The sequence below is a fragment of the Talpa occidentalis genome, unplaced genomic scaffold, assembly GCF_014898055.3.
Source record: "Talpa occidentalis isolate TD23 unplaced genomic scaffold, MPIMG_talOcc4v2.1 talOcc4.7, whole genome shotgun sequence".
In the NCBI taxonomy this organism is placed as follows: Eukaryota; Metazoa; Chordata; class Mammalia; order Eulipotyphla; family Talpidae; genus Talpa; species Talpa occidentalis.
In genome coordinates, this window is record NW_023605083.1 from 103,975,815 (window position 1) to 103,995,420 (window position 19,606).

General features: G+C 49.8%; 1 long non-coding RNA gene across 1 annotated transcript; it reads left to right on the forward strand.

The window, feature by feature from the left end:
- Positions 1-14,897: 14,897 nt before the first annotated feature.
- Positions 14,898-19,330, forward strand: LOC129144900 (uncharacterized). Its single transcript, XR_008549705.1, has 3 exons — positions 14,898-14,943; positions 18,582-18,705; positions 19,124-19,330. It is a non-coding gene; the product is annotated as an uncharacterized LOC129144900 (long non-coding RNA).
- The last annotated feature ends 276 nt before the right edge of the window (positions 19,331-19,606 follow it).

The window sequence follows — 19,606 nt, forward strand, 5'->3', positions numbered from 1 at the left end:
AGGAGTCAAAAGGAAATCAGAGAAATGCAATCAAGGAAAAGGTTGGCCTGACATTGGCTGCTTTGAAGATGGAGGAGAGGGTGTGTGTGTAGGGGTGATTGTGCCTCCTGGAGGCTGGGAGAGGAAGCTTGTCCCCCCAGAGCATGCTAAGAAAGGCAGACTTGGGCCTCCCCGGTGGCGCAGCGGTTGAGCACTCGGTTGAGAAGCTGCCCGAAGCCTCTGCAGCGCCTGTTTGATCCCCGGCCGCCGGGCGAGGGTCCCACATGGTGTGCAGACCTCTCCTGCCTCCCGCTGCTCCCCTCAGCAGTGTACTTCATCAGTCTTCCTGTTCTGCTCCCCGCTCTGGCTCTGGTGAATTCTCTCACTCTCCCGCGCTTCTGATTGTACCCAGTGCTTGTATAAATAAATAAATAAATCTTAAAAAAAAAAAAGGCAGGCTTGAGGACACTTCAATTTTAACCCAGTGAGATCCCTTCTAGGGCTCTGGCCTCAAGAACTGTAGGATTGCAAATTTGCATTGTGTAAGCCACTAAGTAAGTGGTTGCTGCAACAGCCATAGGAAACCAGTAGAAGAAAAAAGTGTCAGGTTAATGACCACTGTTTCAAACGGAAGAACTAGAAAATGAAAAGCAAATGGAATGTAACTAAAGATAAAAAGGGAGTAACAAACATAAGTGAGGAGGTCAACAACATTGAAAATAGAACATCTATGGAGAAAATCACTGAAAAGAAAATATGGGTTTTAAGAAATGATCAATGACACTGCTGTTGAGCAGATGGATCATTGCTGGATTCTTTCTCTTTGCTGGTGACACTGTGAATCGACTTTCCTGTCACTGGAAGCCAAAAGTGTGTAACTTTGGCATGTGATTAGGGTGAGTCCCTTCCTGGGGTATGACCAATGGGGACAAGTGCCACATTTCATGAGGATGTGTAGAATGCCAGCAAGCTCCACCCTCTGTGTCACCAGTTATATGCTCAGCGCCTTCCCGGATAGAACTCTGGGCCCTTCATGCTTCTAAATGGGCAAAACATAAGGGCTGCTCAAAGTTTCTGCAAGTCAAAATTCATGTCCCCCCAAAACTATGCTACAAATAGCCATAAGGCATGGGTTAATCACAGTCTGTGTGTAGGATGCACGAAATAAAAGTTTGTGGCTAATTTTGGACTGTGTTGTCTTGCATTTACCAAGTCACTACGAGGGGACACATTTGAAGTCATGTATAGCAGGAACATCAAGATTTTGAAACATAATCCATTTTTTTTTAATGTCATGAATCGCTCAAGTGAGGGGCACTTTATAAGTTTATTACAGAGTTTTAGCAAAGAGAGAGACATGAAGGTCTGGGGGAACTAGAAGACTTCATGGAAGAGGCCAGGCCTTAAAGAATAATGGAAAGAGGGCCTCCCCGGCGGCACAGCGGTTGAGCGCTGGGTTGCGAAGCTGCCCACAGCCTCTGCAGCGCCAGTTCAATCCCCCGCTGCTCCCCGGCCACCGGAGGAGGGTCCCACATGGCACGCAGACCTCTCCTGCCGCCCGCTGCTCCCCTCAGCAGTGTACTTCGGTCCTTCTGCCTGCTCTGCTCCCCGCTCTGGCTCTGGTGAATTCTCTCACCCTCCCGCGCTTCTGACTGTACCCAGTGCTTGTATGAATAAATAAAAATAAATCTTTAAAAAAAAGAATAAAGGAAAGAGAGAACTGATGGAGGCTCTTGCATGTCTAATGTGATTGCTGTGGAAGGGAGGCAAGTGCCCTTTGGTGATACTGGGAATACTGAGAAATAATGACATTTTCAAGCCAGTTGACTGTTGGGCAGGTTTTGGATGCTGTTGATGTCTGATGGAAAGTGGGGTGCATAGCACTGGGGAGGGGGGAGGTCTGGACTGAAAACACATCTGGAAGCCACAAGAGTCCAAGGGATTGAAGAAACTAACCCAAGAGAGCTTATGGCCATCAAGGACAAGATGACTTGGGAAGCAGAGACAATACCCAAGGGACTGAAAAGAAATGATCCAGGAGGCCAAGGGAAAGAGAGTTTTTAAAAGAAAGTGGGGTTCCAGTGCCAGTACTTGGGGTATGAGTTTCTCTGGTCACTTCCAAGGTCACTTCCATGACAACTCCAGGTGAGCAAGGCCACAGGGGTGGGCGGTCAGAGGGGTGGTTTGTGGTGGTGACTGCAGAACCACAGGATGCATATGCAGGTGAGGGAAAGACGTCCACACTGTGTGCAAATGATGGGCCCGGGAGTCATTTGGAGGCCTGAGGGGCCTGTTGGGGCTAGGTGAGGAGAGTGGGGAGGCAAGGGCATGAGAGACAGAAAGCACAGAAGGCGGAAGGGACAAGGGGTGCTGGGGCCCTGGGCTGCATAGTAAGGCGGGCAGCAGGGCCATCTTCACCAAGAGTGCTCTGGGGAATGAACCCTGAGCAGGATGGAGCAGGAGACCCGCTTCCCAGTTGTCAATTCCTAGCCCTCCGCCTCCCCTTCCTGCAGTGCCCACTAGCAGGCCCGCACTCCGACTGCACGGACACTCTCCTGGGCTTCCCCGGGCTGCTTCCCGCCGCCGGGGCAGACACGCGTTCCAGGCAGTGGGGGGGAGGCAAGCTCCCAAGGGTCAGCCACAGGAGAAACTTTTCTCCTAATTTGAAGTGTTTTTCTTTTTCAAATGTGGGCATGTTTCCAAGGCTGAGTCCATAAGACGGGCCCGTGTGTGTTAGTACAAAAGTTATACTCGCCCTAATTTGTTCTGGAGCGTCTTGGCACAGCAGACACTGACACTCGATTGCTGTGCTGCAGTCTGGGCATGGGCAGACCACAGGGGTGGCACAGGAGGGGTGTCCTCCAGGCACAGCTGCCTATTTCCGGCCCCCAAAACCCACTTTGCCTCCTGGGCAGCAGCAACAGTGCTCCCAGGCTTTGTAAGTGGAGCACCTATGGGAGCAGATCCTGATGGAGACTTGCCTCATGGATCTCAGAGTGAGCGCGTAAGGCTCGTGTGACAGGCAGAGGCTGTGTGGAGCACAGGGAAGCCCTGCTCAGACCCCAGTCAAGGGTTCCTGCTTGGTGCGGGCACTGGAGTTGTTCTCCAAGGAGACACGAGGTGCAGCGACTGAGGGCCTGACCAGATGGGTGTCACGTCCTGATGAAGGACCTCGTCGTAGGAGAAAGGTCCACATTGGGCAGCAGGCCTGGCCTGGTCACCTTATGGTTCTCTGCAGAGTGCTGCAAGGTCAAAGACATGCTTCACAGGATGGGGTCTTGGTGGCTGACACCCTGATATCCAGGGGTAGGGGGCTGAACCCAGACCCGCAGTCAAGGAGGCCCCCCACCCCGATAACAGCTGTTACTTTTATTATTATCTTGGGGGAGTGATGAAGCCAGCTGCCTCCTAAGGACACTTGTGTCTGATAGTGAAGGAACATCAATGAGGCAGCCCCTGAGCACAGGGCCCAAGGGAGAAGCACTTTGGGTTCTGACACAACCAAACCTAGATTTGGCTTATTCTGATGTGACTAGACTTGTTCTTTCAACAAACATTTACTGAGCTTCAGCTGTGAACAACACTGCCTCTTTGTAGGGTCTGAAGTGAATGGAAATTTGGTGACCAACAAACTGTAATGGATTTAAAAATGTGGCTTGTCTGGCCCATGATGCTGAGACTGGGAACTTAGGGTGGTGTCCCATTACTCCGGACTGGGCTGCTGCAGGGTGGGAGTGGCAGGGGGCCCACTCCTTCCATATTCCCAGCCCCCAGCTTGCTGGAGTTTTCTAGATCTCCAGGGTCAGGGTAGCTAGAGGGAGAAAATGGATAGAGCCAAAGTCCTCCTGGATGCCTGCGACCCCCTCTCTGGCCCTTCCTGGAGGTGGTCTCTGTGGCCGCTCCCATCCTGGAGTCCGAGTGCAGGGACCCCCAGCATGCAGCTACGCATGAACAATGGGGCAGGTAGCAGAAGCAGCTCTCCCTGCTGGGGTGGGCGGGCATGAAGGGCAGATGTTGACAGCCAGTTTCATTGACATTTCCTTGAATATTCTCGCAGGTGACGTGTGTCTCCAGTGTCCCACACCTGTCATATCTTGCTGTCCGGGGTGAATCCTTAGAGCTTGACATCTTTCACATTTGTAGGCTGCAAGCAAATGCAGCAAACGGACATGATGCAGGCTGGGCCATGGTCATTGCTCTGAAGACAGGTGAGGAGAAGCAGAAGGACCTTTCAGCTGGCCTTGGAGGTGGGAGGCCTGGGACCCACATCTGCAAAAGGAGCAGTTGGCAGGTGGAGCCGCTGGAGCTGAGACCTTCTGAGAGAGCTGGGGGGCCAGGAGTCTGCCGCTCAAGCTAGGGAGGTGGTGCCGAGGGTAGACCTGTCTTGAACGCTGGCCCTGAGCTGAGCAGTGTGACCAGGAGCAGGTCTAGCTCCTCCGGGTCAGTTCTGACCCAATTGTTTCCTGACTGGTGGACATTGATGACCACAACTTTTTCTCCTTTAAATTCTCCCAGGAGATTCTGAGCTCCTTGGAGTAAAGAGCTGATATGGACATATAATGGTCTACTTTTATTAGAGTAAAACTGGGTGCTCATGTTCAGGGATAGATACCCAAAGGCACATTAGATCTAATAACCCCAATTTCAATAAAATGAAACATTTTAGAAGACAAACAAAAAACTTTTACCCTTTTCTCCCCCTCCTTACTTTTTATTCATTCATTCATTTATTTATTTTTTAAGGAAATAGCTTTGAAGAGTCCTGGAGCCTCCATGTGGGAATAGGGTGAATTCCTCTGTCTGGGAGCGGGAGGCTTCTCTGTTGAGTGCAGATGGATTTGGGCACAGGCAACAATAGTAACAAATGTAGCCTAGTCTTCTCCTTTGATGTGCGAAGATTAAACATCATGTCAAGTGAGCCTGGGAGCTTGACTGAAACGTGATAATATGGAAGCCTGATACTTTGGGGCCATAGCCCTATAAAGATAAAAATCAGATTATCAGTGACAGTTTCCAGTTTAGAAGAAGTCTTAGGATGTGTTTGATCAGCAGGTCCCATGCAGACACCCCTGCTTGCAAACACATGCAGACCACATGCTTGCAAAGAGGCTTGCAAAGACTCAGTTTGTAAGGCAAATGCAGCGGAGCAGTCTGGCCTAGAGAGTCCTCATGTCTCAGCAGGAGGCAGGGCATGAAGCCAGTGCCACTAAGAAGAGCTCCCCTCCTCTCATGCTCTGCACGGGTGTTTTTGGGCTGAGAGGAAGTCGCACACGGAGGTGGAGTCTGGTTGCAGCCTGTGGGGGAAGGGAAGTCTCTCATTTGGTGGGAGAGAAGCGGCAGGACCTGCGTCATCACAGAGTAGACCCTCAGTGGGCTCAGTGCAGATACTTGGAGTGATGAAAAGGTTGGAAAGGGAAGTTTCCACATCTGAGCATGAGCCTGGGTTGGGGGTTTTGGGGAATCCTTGTCGGGAGGGTCTGGGAGTAGGGGTTGAGGGTGCTGGGAGAAAAAGCATAGGTATGTGTGTGGGGCCAGGGTCACCATCCTCTGTGGGGTATTTCCCCATTGGTGCCTCCAAGAGTCTGGGGGACACAAAGGCTCTGTTTCATTTGTCATGGATGAGTAGGCCCAGGCTCACACACGAGGGTGTATTCAGAATTGATATTTGAACCTCAGCCCTTGACTCCAAGTTGCTAGGTCTCGTGACCATGGAGCATTTCACTTGTCACCTGGATGAACCCCACTGCAGAGCCCGCCCCTGGCCTGCCTTCTCACTGTTGGCTGTAACAGGCAGAATGACCAAGCAAGGGATTTGCGAGGTTTCTGAACAATCCATCACTTAGCAGAGGTGATGTGGGCCTGTGAAGTTCCCTTCTGGGACGCCAGGCCCACAGCTACCTGCACTGGGACTCCAAGGACAGAGGATGGGAGGCTGGTGTTGGCTTTCAAAGATGGACATGGAGTGCTGCTCCCTGAACCAAGTGGGACTCAGTCCTCTGTCCCTCCTTTGTCAGTGGTGGAGGGCCAGGCCTAGGGTTATGCCAGTCTGGGAAGGCCAGTCTTTTGTTTGCACACAGGATGGCCTCAAATGGTGGCTGTTCTGGGCTCATTGCCCATGGTGGTAGCAGCTTGTGTGTGGGCTTAGCCAAAATCACAGAAGAGGGATGTGGATATTTGATTAAATGCTTCCTGTGAATGAGGACAGAGCTATGCTCTTGACCAGGTCACTAAAGGTGCTTGCACAAGTGGAAATGTTCTCAGGAGCCTCTGGATGGGCCTCATGGCGCTGGGGACACCCTCAGAGGGCCCTCCATGGAGGACCCACTGAAGCAGGCTGGGAGATGCGGACTGCCTTTGTGCGCATGCCCCTGGACATGGCCCTTGGAGGGGAGGAGGGCCACTTCCCAGGGCATGAAGACTCATCTGGAAAAGAACATTCCCTGGGGTTCTGAGGGCAGGAAGCAGCTCTCCCTTCCCCTGGATTTGGATGTAGCATCCAGAGTTCAGCTGGCCCTGGCCTCACAGGGCCTTCTCTCCTGGTGAAATCACACCACAGACAGGGAGACAGATCTAACTGCTCCCTCAGAGAATTTGGGGGTGAGATAAACTTGAGAATCTCTGCTCCAATTCTTGCTATTCTCAGGTACAAAGAAATAAATATAGATTCATTTCTAGTGGCCACAGTCATGCTGTGCCCCTCATCCCTGCCACACCCACAGCCCTCCAGGCCTTCAATTTGCCCTCGAGCCCAGAGCCTTGAGAAGTCTGTCTTTTCCAAAGGTCGATCCTACCCCAGGCTGAGGCTCTATGCTCCATGCCAGGGCTCTGTCTGTCTCCTGCTCTCACTGTTCCAGTCTGCCTTATAGAGAGGGACCTTCTGGTACCTCTTTGAAAGGGTGCATTAGGTTTGTTCCAGGCTCTGTTTGATGTCCATTTATCTAGAAACGCACACAACCACAGAGACTGGTGACTAGATATGGGTCTCCTCCCTGTGAGGAGAGTTGGGGATCACAGTGCAGCCTGGATCACTTGAGAACAGATGAGAGGGGGCACCTAACTGTCATTCTGCCCACTTCTGGTTAGTCTCCCAAACAGGAACTTTGTTCATGGTCAACCTGTAACCAAAGTCTCTTCCTGTGTCCCCAAGGACAGCAAAGCCACAGTCACATGTCACTGTGGTCTTCTGAGAATACTGGTCACACCTCCGCAGGCCTGGAGCACTGTCCACATTGGTGTCCTGGGCTGACTCTCACCTGCAACCATTTGGACCATTTTTGAGTCAGACATAGTCTAGAAATGTGCGTAAGGACACATACAGCTCTGTACTCCTGACTTGAAACATCACCGCGAGTCAAGTCTTGCTCAGGCTGCTTCCGGGGCCAGATCGCTCACAGCCTGCACAGTCATTCTGCTTCCCTGGTGGTCTTCTATTTTAACTTCTCTGTGAGCCTGGTGGGTTAAATGTATGATCAATATCCGTCACAAATACTCCACTTTTTGCTCTTAGACTGAAATAACATGACTGCCTCCCACAGCAAGTTGTTGAGCACATTGTCACCCAATTACTACCACTCTCATTTTGGTGGAACATTTTCTAACTTTGACATTGACTAGTATTTGATATCAATTGTGGAACATAAAGCCAAAAGATAGGCTCTTTGACAAAAATAACATCCCACATATCTCAAAATAGCAGTATTTTCTCTGTCAACCCATGTTCCTGGCCAAATATGGAAAGAGAGATCCACTTTTACAGAGCTGGTTTGAACCTTTGAGTAAGACAATGTTGTATAAGGAGGCTTGATACCAACATGTCCTTTGTTTGGCTGTGGGCTCTACTTCACATTTGTACAGGCTGCCAAAGCACTTGGCTTGCATCCTCTGATCCGAGGTGGGGGTAACAGGGTAATTGCCCAGATGTATGTGAGGCGGGAGGGTGGCTGTCTGGGAGCCAGGGACTCCAGACCTGGGGGAGGAGGTAAGTGGGAGCAGACTTGGGAGACCAGGTGCCACCTGACTACCCACAGACACCTCCGCTGGGCACCCCGGGGTGTCAGGGGGCATCCAGGCTCCAGAGAACTCTCGTGACTCTGTTAGAATCAGAGGTTGACACCCAGGCTTGACTACACAGCGTCATCGGCAAAGCCTGGGTGGCCATGGAGTTTCTCTCCGCTGGGCAATGCCTCCTTTTTGTTCAGAGCTCATTAGAGACCCCCCTCCCTCTGAAAGGCACTGTTTCATGTGCCATTTTCAATTTATCCACGATGCTCCTCCAAAGGGCTCATCAGGAAGAGAGGGTGTGCTTGTGAAACCAGAGCCCCAGACCGCAGTTCTGGGCACAGCATCTCACTGCGCTCGGGAGGAAGAGCTGGCAGGAGCAGAAGACAGGATGCTGTTTTCAATTCTCCCTTTGGCTCTGCATCCGAATGTGTGTGGTGTACACCCTATTCCAGGAGGAATAGGAAGGTCAATTTCAGTACTTTGATGTTGGCTTTAAAAAAAATGGAAGAAATCAAATACAGACTTCTGAAAGATTAACAACTGCAGGTTTGCAATGCTTTGCTTTTGTATTTTGGAAAATGTGAGAAGACCTGGGATGTGCTTCTCCTTCTCCTTAAGCTGATTGACATCTTCTTCTCCTGCTTCTTCACTAGATACCAGGTCAGTGTCTCTGCTGTCCTGAAGCTGGGCAGTCCTGGGAGGTGGATTGGTAGATGTGAGTGACAAAGACTTGACTCGGGCTACCAACCCTGACCCCCACCCCCCTCTCCCACTCCCCAGGGCCTGACGATGAAAGCACCGGGTGCACGTGTAAGCGGAAATGGGCTTATGATGTTTCTGTTTCCCTTGGCATCCCCAGCCCTGTCTTCCCTGTACGAGACCTCTGAGACAAGTTTCTGCCTGCTCTCCTTCTTAGTGTTTGCACCCATCTGCTCGCTTCTTGGAAAGTCAGGTCCTGTGGCTATATTTACAGACACCTCCGTGCTGTCTGAGGAACAGAGGCCCTTCCTGGGATTGACAGGTGGCTCTATTTCTCATGGATTGCATCATGTTTGGGGGCACAGGTAATCACGGAAAGTTGAAAGGGACCTGGGGGAAAGTTCACAGAGGAGGTTTCTGAGTGTAAATAGTTTTTGAAGCTCACTCCCAGTTTGCATCAGGAAAAAAACCTGTGTTCCAAGAAGGTGGACAGTGAACTCACAGTGTTACTGACCCTACTGCAAGATGGCAGCCGCTACGATAGTCACTGCTGGATCTCAGGGACAATGGCTGAGGACCATAGCCCCAGCTGATAGCCTCATTGGCCAGGGATTGCCAAGTGGACAAAGGAACTGGAAATCAGAACATAGGAACTAGGAATAAAGACCGTGCAGCAACCCCCTCAGAAGCACACACCTGTGTGGCCTAATATTGGGGTGCAGCTGGAGGTACAGGAGTGAAAGAATTCACTAGAGGCAGAGTGGAGAACAGAAAAGGTGGATATATGAAAATACCCTGCAAGGGAGCAGGGGGTGAGATGGTTTATATCGTCTGTGCAGGAAGAAGGATTTGGGACCCCTTTCATAACCCGTTTTCACTGGCTTTTTCATGACTGAGGCAGCAGGTGTCTGCCAGTTGCCATCTGCTGGGACGCCAGGTTTGGGTGGGCCTTCTGCACAGGAGGGGTCCTGCCTGGTTCTGTTTGCCCTGTTTGCGCATTTCCCGGAATTCTCCAGAGCCCCCTATTGGTCATGTAGACCTTTGGCCAGGTTCCCGTGGCAACTCTGTTGGGTTCCCTTGCTGATCTATTTCGTTTCTCTCACCACAGTTTAGCTGAGTAAGATGTGGAGCCTGTTTTAGCTCTCCTAGACGATACCCTGACCACATCCCCTTACAGAACGGGCGGGGGGACAGTGGGAAAGTTGAGCCAGACTCTGCCAAGGCGGTGCTCACAGCTGAGCAGTGCCACTTGCTGTGCTCTGGGTGCAAAGTTTTCCTAAAGTAAAAATGGATTAACTGAGAAAGCTACATCTTTATTTTAGAAAGGCAGATATTTTTACAGCCCCAGTCTCCACATGGGGCCTTCTTAGGAGACAAACTGGCCCTGGAGCCAGGACCACAACCAGAGGGTCCCTGCAGTCAGAGACCTGGCAACCCCCCCTCGATGGCATTCTTGATTCTGACCCCAGAGCCCATTTGTTCTATTGCTTTCTCCACTCCTGTTTCACTTATTTCCATGTGTGCGCTGAAGAGATGGGTCCAACTCCCAGGATAATGTGACTAGGGAAGGGATATTCATGGGGGAAGAAACCGCAAAATAAACAAACAAACAAAAAACGCTGGGCCTCCCTGGTGGCACAAGGAGTTAAGACACAACCTTTGAAGTTGTCTGCAGCCTCTGCAGCATGGGTTCAATCCCTGGCCAGGGGAATCCCACATGGTGAAGCAGACCTCTCCTGGCTTGCCCACTGCTCCCCTGAGCAGCGTATTTTAGTCAGTCTTCCTGTTCTGTTCCCCACTGTTTCTGGTGACTCCTCTCACCACCCTGCCCCCGACCTCTTGCCTGTACCCCAGTTCTTGTATGCATAAATAAATAAAAAAAAACCATCCTTATCAATAGTTAACTGTTTCTTTCTCTGCACACTGGCTTACGCATTTGGAATGCCATAGGCATTCCTGTTAGCCCACTTAACTTATAAGGAAATCGAGGCAGAGAGTGATGGGCCTCATCTGAAGTTTGTCTCACTACTATTCTTGGGAGATTTGAATTCTGATCTGTGCTTGTTTCACACATGATAGGATCAGAGATAGAAAAGGAAATAACTCTGAGATTCTGAACGTCCTTTCAAAAGCATCTTGTAGGTGAAAGCAAAGTTCAAAGCTTTATCTATGCCTGTGTCCTATAATTATGGAATCAAACTTCAAGGCATAACCAGATTCTTGAACTATAGTGACAGAGTAAAAGTCTCAATGACAGACAAGGAGTTTAATAGGGAACCAAATGAGGATTCTAACCTAGAACACAGTTCGAAATGACAAGTTTGAATTTAGTTTATATAGGCAGGATTAGAGCGTCATTGACAGGTGTAATTGTTCTTAAGAGGGGGTGGTTCTGGTTCTGAGTAATTTTGACCTAAAGGTACATTGATGCTATCTATGTGTAGACAAAGGCAGTGGATTTAATCTCTTTCTTTCTGAAGAATGCACCGGAGATGCAAAGGCTCCCTGCCCATTGTTTAAACCTTCTTTATCCAGTGGGCTCCTTAGTTAATAGTGGGGCTGGAAAGGCTGATTTTACCGCAGGTTTTGCAGAGCTGTTTCTCAGACCTCAAGTCTGTGCAAATGGCTTTGCTCTCTTGTCTGCTAGAGCAGGGAGGGATGTTCCCAGAACATTTTACAGTCTGTTCACAATGTGCTGCTTAACAACAGGGATATGTTCTGAGAAATTTGTTGTTAGGTGATTTCACAGTTAGGTGGCTGTCAGAGAGTGCACCTACACAGATCCAGCTGGCAGAACCGCCACGCACTGGTCTTCATGGGGTTGCCCGAAGGGATGTTTGGTCCTGAGTTCACCAAATGTTGGGTGACACGTTTACGAGGTCAACCTGCAAGAACTGAGATGACCTGTGCTATTGCCATTATTTTCAGAAAGAGGTGATCCAAAGGAGGTGGTAGCATGTGAGGGGTACGTAGGAACCCCCAAACTTGTATGCTCTAAAATGGAGTCCTGCCATCACTGCATAAAGACAAAGCATTCTCTTAGCGTGATCAATCTTTAATAGCTTAATGTGCATACAAAAAGAGAAGACTTTTCAGGGCCTCCCTGGTGGCGCAAGGGGTTAAGACGCAACATACAAAGCTATCCTCAGCCTCTGCAGCATAAGTTCAATCCCCGGCCAGGGAGCTACCCACGTGGCACAGCAGACCTCTCCTGCCTTGCCCACTGCTCCCCTCAGCAGTGTCTTTCAGTGGATCTACCTGTTCTGCTCCCCACTCTGTCTCTGGTGAATCCTCTCCCCCCACCACACCTCTGGCCTGTACCCCAGCTCTTGTATGCATAAATAAATAAATCTTTTTTTTTAAAAAGAGAAGACTTTTCCAACAAACACCCAAATTACCCATCCCCTTGTAGGTAAATGACCAACCAAACAGGGTTGTCTCAAAGCAGGGCTGCTGACGTCTCAAAACTTGCCACAAATCTATGTGCCTACTGGCAGGAAAGAGGTTCTGAAGCAGGTCCCAGAGGGCTGGGACAAAAGGAGATTCCACATTACCCATGTGTCACTTCCAAGTCTCTCTTCCACGAGTCTCCTTCCAGCAAAGGAGTACAAGGCGGCTCAGCAACGCCTTTGTAGCCCTCCATGGAGGACCCACAGAAGCAGACTGGGAGATGTGGTCTGCCTTTGTGCGCATGCCCCTGAACATGGCCCTTGGAGGGGAGGAGGGCCACTTCCCAGGGCATGAAGACTCATCTGGAAAAGAACATTCCCTGGGGTTCTGAGGGCAGGAAGCTGCTCTCCCTTCCCCTGGATTTGGATGTAGCATCCAGAGTTCAGCTGGCCCTGGCCTCACAGGGCCTTCTCTCCTGGTGAAATCACACCACAGACAGGGAGACAGATCTAATTGCTCCCTCAGAGAATTTGGGGGTGAGATAAACTTGAGAATCTCTGCTCCAATTCTTGCTATTCTCAGGTACAAAGAAATAAATATAGATTTGTTTCTAGTGGTCACAATCATGCTGTGCCCCTCATCCTTGCCACACCCACAGCCCTCCAGGCCTTCAATTTGCCCTCGAGCCCAGAGCCTTGAGAAGTCTGTCTTTTCCAAAGGTCGATCCCACCTGAGGCTGGTGGGGAGTTTATAAAGCACTCTCTCATTTCTGGCTGATGGCGACAGCTGTGAGGTGCTGGCACTTCTTTGCTATTTCGCATCAAAGATTCATGGTACAAAATACATTAAAAATGTGTTTCTAGAAGACAAGTATGAACAAATAGAAGGAGCTTAGCCATCAACCAAAATGACTGTTAAGAGAACTTGGGCACCCCATTACCGCACTTGTCCTTTTGTGTGGGTGGGGTCCTGAGCTGTGGAGGGGGCAGGGTGGACTGCAGAGTGCCATTAGAAGAAAGTGCTGTGTGGGTTGACAATCACATCTCTAGTTTTGCTTAGTCAGATCCCCTGGCTGCTTCATTAAAGTCGTGGAGCTCTGCTTCCCTGTCAGATGGAGATATTTAACAGTGATATATGGCGGGCCCACAGCCAATTGAGGATAGATTAGTCAATAGCTCTGCAAATGAAGAAAAGGCACATCATGGAAAAGGCACATCATGGAAACGTGATGTCAAATCTTCGTGGCAAAACCAAGCTTTTATTTTAATTTTTTGGAGGTGACTATAAAATTGACTGCATGGCCTTTATTTTTATGTAAAATAGTCACAGGGTTACAAAAAAGACTGAGCAGATATTTGGATGGTGTGGGGAACCCTGAGTGTGTGGTTGGGGTCTGGTGGAAAGTTTGTATGTGGAGGACAGTGCCTCGGCCAGGGGTCATTGACCGCTCTCTGGCCTCCATGTCAGGCTGTCCTATTGACCTTTGGCGATGTGATCATGAGTAAATCCCCATGCAGTGTTCAGTATTGTAAAGGGCAGGAATGGACACAGGGCAGGTTTTCTGATCCAGCAGTCAGGGTTAAGGAGGAGTCCTGGAGCCCTCAGTGGTTTTTGCAGGCTTTTTTATTGGGATTACCAGGTACATGGCAGGTAGGGGTGCTGGGGGACTGGGAGGCTGGCAGTCCTCCCAGCCCCCAGCAAATCCTCACTCTATCTGGGCTCTCTCTGGCGTTCTTGTAGTGGCAGGAAGGACACTGAGCAGGTTTTCTAGGATCCAGCAGACCGGGTAAAGGAGGAGTCGGAGTCCTCAGTGGTTCTTTGCAGGTCTTTTATTGGGATTACCAGGTACATGGCAGGCAAGGGTGCTGGGGGGCCGGGAGGCTGGCAGGCCTCCCAGCCCCCAGCAAGTCTTCACTATACCTGGGCTCTCCGGCATTCTCTGCTTCTCTCTCGGCTTTTGTTCAGTCTCGCTTCTTGGCTTCTGCTGGCGTCCCCGTGATACCGCCCTTAAAAGCCCAGTCTCAGCCCAGGTGAATCCCATCTACCTATGCCCACACCCTACTCCAGGTGCCCGCCATCAGGCATGCATTCAGGACCTCAAGGATCCATCATCTATCCTGATGGCGGGAGGGCAGAAAAGCCTGACATTTTTCCTTACCCTACAAGTATCATATCACATCCCATGTAATCTGAACAAGGAAACACACTGTGTGCTTGGAGTCCAGCAGCTATTTAGGGTTTGTAGGGGCAGGACTGGATGACAGTGCAGATTTTCTGATCCCATGCAGACCGGGTAAAGGAGGAGTCTGAGTCCTCAGTAGTTTTGCAGGTTTTTTTGTTTGGGGTTCACCAGGCATATGGCAGGCAGGGGTGCTGGCTGGGGGGCTGGGAGGCTGGCAGACCTCCCAGCCCCCAGCAAGTCTTCACTCTATCTGGGCTCTCTGGCGTTCTCTGCTTCTCCTTCAGGTTCTGCTGCTGCTGCTGCTGCTGCTGCTGCTGCTGCTGCTGCTGCTGGCGTCCCCGTGACGCCGCCCTTAAAAGCACAGTCTTAGCTCAGCTGAATCCCATCTACCTATGCTCACACCCTATTCTAGGTGCCCGCCATCAGGCATGCATTCAGGACATGGATCCATCATCTATCCTGATGGCGGAAGGGCAGAAAAGCCTGATATTTTCTTTACCCTACAGGGTTTCTGGACCCAAATCCAACACGAGTGTTTGGAGTCTTGCCCACACCAATAAGTAGTGCTCTGACATCACCAGGGAGTCTGAGGGTCCAGCAAAATGCCAAGACTGTCTACCTGGAGAGAGCATCAGTTTCCACAGGTGAAGGGGCTCAGTCTCCAAGACCATCTCCCACTTCAAGTTCCAGCTGTAAGTACAGGCTCTTACCATTGCTTCTCACCAATCAGTTATACGTTGGAAGTTTCCACACTCCTCAGGTGCCAGTCATAAGCCCAGATTATTATCTGAGTTCCTGATCAACTGACCGTAAGTCAAAGGGTCCTACAAGGCCGTCCTTAAGTTCCATTAATTTTCTAGAGTGGCTCAGAAGACTCAAGCACCATTTATTCACTAGATCATTGATTTATTACAAAGGAAAAGTCGGATGGAAGAAGCACAGGGCACTGTATGGGCAAGGGGTGTGGACTGACTGGGCACGCCACTCTCCCAGACTCTCCACATGTTCACTACCCTGGAAGCCTCTCCTTTTGGATATTTATGGATGCTTCACACAAGCATGGTTCATTAAATCATTGGCCATTGGCAATGGAACTAAATCTCCACCCCTCTCAGTAACCTAGAAATGTCATTGTGGGTCTGGAAGTTTCAACCTTCTAAGTACTTGGTTGGTTTTCCTGAGAACCAGCCCCCATCCTTAGGTGCTTCCCCAAGTCACCTCATTAACAAAAGGTCTTTATCACTCTCCACACTTGGGAAAGTCCAAACACTTGGGTAAATGTGAGCCAGGAACTGAGGCTGAAGAGCCAATAGGTGTGAGAAATATATTTTAGTTCTCTGAATGATGAAATAAATATTTCTTAATAACTCATAACATTGCTGCAGCCATGGTAAATTTCAAGGCAGTTTGAAGTCTACTGAGGTTAAATTGATAGAGAGAATAAATATTTATAATGAGAAAACATGGTGCCGATAGTGTCTGTTGATGAGTTGCACTTTCTAAGACTGGAGACTCTGCAGCATTTGGCACTAAATGTAGCATGACCTTGATCGCCCACTGGAATTCACTTTCTTCTCTCCAGAGGTCCTCCCATACTGTTTATTCCACTTGTTACATGCTGTGCGCACACCTTTCTTTTGCTAAAGAAGGTGGAAGGCAGGTCTTGCTTATTTTTAAAACTGTAGGGGTGGAGGAGAAATTTCCTCTGCCCCTCTGGGTTCTTTTCTGGCTGGTAGAGAAATCAAATTAACATCACACAAATCAGTAGGAGAAATGAGCAAATTTAATTACATAATACAGAGAATCCAATCCATGTGTGGATGAAGATTCTAAAATAAATGAGGCAAAATAGTGACATTTATATCCTGAGCTAAGGAATGGGACAGGGACCTTGTGCCACAAAGAGAGAAAGGAGGGGACACATGTGTCAAGGAGATGGTGACTCAGATCATGAAGACCAGATACTCTGTAATTACATGCTTGCCCTGTCATATGGCTGTTTCTCTGATAGAAAAGCCAGCTCTGATAAAAATCCGAATTCTGGGTAATATCCCCAATTTATATTCTTCTAGGTAAAGAAGTGTTAAAATTTTCTCTCGAGTTTGCAGAGCTTCTACTGACCTCAGCTCAAGTTAATCCTATTTAGTTCCATTGCCAATGGCCAATGATTGGGAAGGCCTATTTTGGACACTGTGGGGGAAGCCTATCCATCACAATCTCTTAACACCCAGTAAGTTGCATGTGGGAAGGTGTGATTCTGCAAAGGCCCCACCAACAACTCAGTTTGTCCAGAGGAAATAAATTCCACCTGGTAGACAAGACAGTGCTTGGAGCTTCTTGGTCTGCTGTAGGTCCTGGCACCCACCTCTGGAATCCAGTGAGCCCTGGGCTGGTGGGTCTGGGCCCGGGTAGTGTCCCTCTTTGGCCCTAAGCCCCTGAGTCACTTTTCCCTGCCACTTACGCTGGTCAGTCATTCCTGATGAGGAAAGCACAGGGAGCAAATTGTGGCTCTGGGTCATTGCTCAAAGTCCTTTCAAGAACACAGTGGGTCTGCCTCATGCTCCACTCTTAATTCCTGGAATTTATTTCCTAGTCAGCATCATACAGAAACTGACAATTCAGGAGGAGAGATGATTCAACAGAAAGGTTCTTTTCTGCTCATTCTTCCTGCAGAGTGTTTGTGGATCTCTACAGCCAGATGACCTGCCCTCTCTCACTGTTGATTGTTTTCTACGATCAAATATTTCCCCAGCTGTGGCAGCTGGAGTTCAAAGCTGCCCCTTTGCAGCAGAGAGTGTCCTTGGTGGGTTCTCCACGGAGATGATTAATGCTGACAGCATGTGGTTCCTCCAAGCAGCAGCTTGTGTTGTTCAAGGCAAATAAGAATCTGCCAGAAAGACTGATAAATCCTCCATGGCACTGTGCCTCAGCCTTGGGTCTCGCGGAATGAGGACAGTCAAACAATTTAAGTGTTTGTGCACCCAGAGCCGTGCCGCTGTGATGGGGGACTGAGTGCCAAGTGCGGCCTGCTCCTTGCGAGACAGAAGCTGGCAGATGGGTGGTCCAGGCTTCCAACATCAGTGATTTCAGTGGAAGTTGAACACAGTCTGACCTGTTTATAGTCCCAATCTAGTAAATAACAAGTGGTAAAAAAATGATCGCGGTGTTAGAGCAGGGGAACAAGATGGAGCTGTCAGAATGGATTTTTGGAACTGTGGCCAGACACAGCTAACTCAAAACTGCAATTGGTGGGTGGGCAGAAAAGGATGGGCCTGGTCATACCCAGCACAGAGTGTCTGAGAGGCGGGCCTGGGACTTCCATCATGCCAGTCCATCCTCCGGATTGCTGCAGGGCAGGATGGCTGGCGACTGTAGGAATGTCTGACCGATGGATGGGTGGTGGATGGAATAGCAGTTCAGCCCAAAGTCAGCTCTTGCCCTGCTGCGGAGGTGGCTGCCTCTCACCCCACTCCTGTCACGGGCCATTGCTGGCCTCTCAGGGGGGTTGGGGGGGGGGCGTCGAACCCTTGATGAGCCACCTCCTCTGAGCAGCTCTTGAGCAGGGGTAAGCAAGATCATCAAGCACTCACAAGGGCTGCTGAGCGCTCTGGCAGAAATTCCCATTTGTTGTCAGCAGACTGCAGCCCAGAAGGTTGTTGGAGACAATCCAGAGAGGCCGTCTTGCAGGCCCTGGTCATGCTTCTTCCTTTTCTTTTTTCTTTTTAAAATTTTTTATTTATTTTTATTTTTTATTATATTATTTTTTTTATTTTTTTCATCATTGTTCATTTTTAAACAATGTTTGCTTCCCCCTCACCCCCTCAGGTGTAGTCCCCATAGAGTTTCCTTCACCAAAGCACCCGTGCACCATCGCCTCCGTCCCCTGTGCCCCTCCCTCCCTCCCTCCCTCTGATCCGTCTCCCGCCTCCTCCCCTGCAGGATGTCCCTGATTTATAATTGTCAGTTTTTGCTTTGTTGCCTTTTTTAAATAGTGGATGCAAAAGCACAAAAGCAGTCCCAGAGAGAGCTCAGGTAAAACATTCTTGATTGGGTGTTTCTCTCAGGAAGGTTTATAAAGAAGGTTTTTCTATAGATAAGGTTTTCTTGACTCAGAGCTGGACTCTGTAACTAGACTCTAACTGGACTCTGTAACTGGACTTGGGAAAATTTGATAAAGGCTTGGCAGACGCAGTGCTGTGTGGTGGTGTCTGCAGGGCATGGAATTATCCCCCCGATATCCTGCTCATCCACCACTGTGGCAGGTTGTACTTCCTTTCTGAAGATGCTCACATCTCTATTTTTCCTGCCCTCCATGTTCTTCTTATAACAGGACACGGGGCTCTTCCACTGAGGACACTACTGCATTCCCTGCCTTTGGACCCTGCAGCCAGCAACTCTCTCTATCAGTAGCCCATGGCAGAGGTTCCAGTGTCTTTGGAAGCCAAATGCTGAAGGTCAGTGACTGTGGCCTTGGTCTCTTGGCTCCCCTGCTCTTGGGACACTTGCTCTAAAGCCCAGCAGAGCCCACCTGTGGGTGTTGTAACCCAAATCCCACCCAGGGTCCCCAATCAGCAACCTGCACCAAACTCCAGCTCCAAGGGAGGTGGCTCTCAGAGGGTCCCCACCTAACATTTTGTTCCCAGTAGAAGTTCTAGACACCACCCGGCAGGGGCCAGCCTCCCTGCTGCTCTCTGTCTGAAGTCCCACCCACAGGAACCAGGAGAGGTAATAAGGAATTACTGTTGTTTTAAGCTGCTAAGTGCTGGGTAATTGGTTACACAGAATAGATACTAATTGGACCATCTTATCCAAAGTAGCAGGTGCTGACTGGCCACAGGCTTTAATGAGACCCATTCTCTTCTGCTTATAAAGGATGCTGCATGAAAGCCCGCTTTGTGGGGGGACCCCAGGGACAGAGAAGCCCGTGATCACCACCAATGATGGCAGGAGCTGCATCCCTGGACACATCTCCCCTCTGCTGTTCTGGCTCCATATGGTGATTCGTCAGAACAGCTTGTGGCAGCAGGACCAGGCTGACCTTTGGAAATAACGGAGCAGCAGCCCTAGCAGGGCTAGAAAGCTTTGGGACACAGATATACGAACTCTGTAGTAATTCAAAGAAACACCAGATCAACAAGAATCCTGTCTCTCAAGTGGTCTTTCTCTCCAGTGCCTCTTGGCTCTTATGCCCACCCCCACATTTCCAGGTGTTCCCCCAGCCCCAGGGATAAAGATCAAAAATGCCTTGGCTTTGAAGACAGGGTTTGGCTGCCATGTTCTCTGCAGCATGTGGGGGTGGCACGCCAGGGGGTTCCTTGGACCGTGTCCTGGAAATGTGAGCAGCATGCAAGGCAT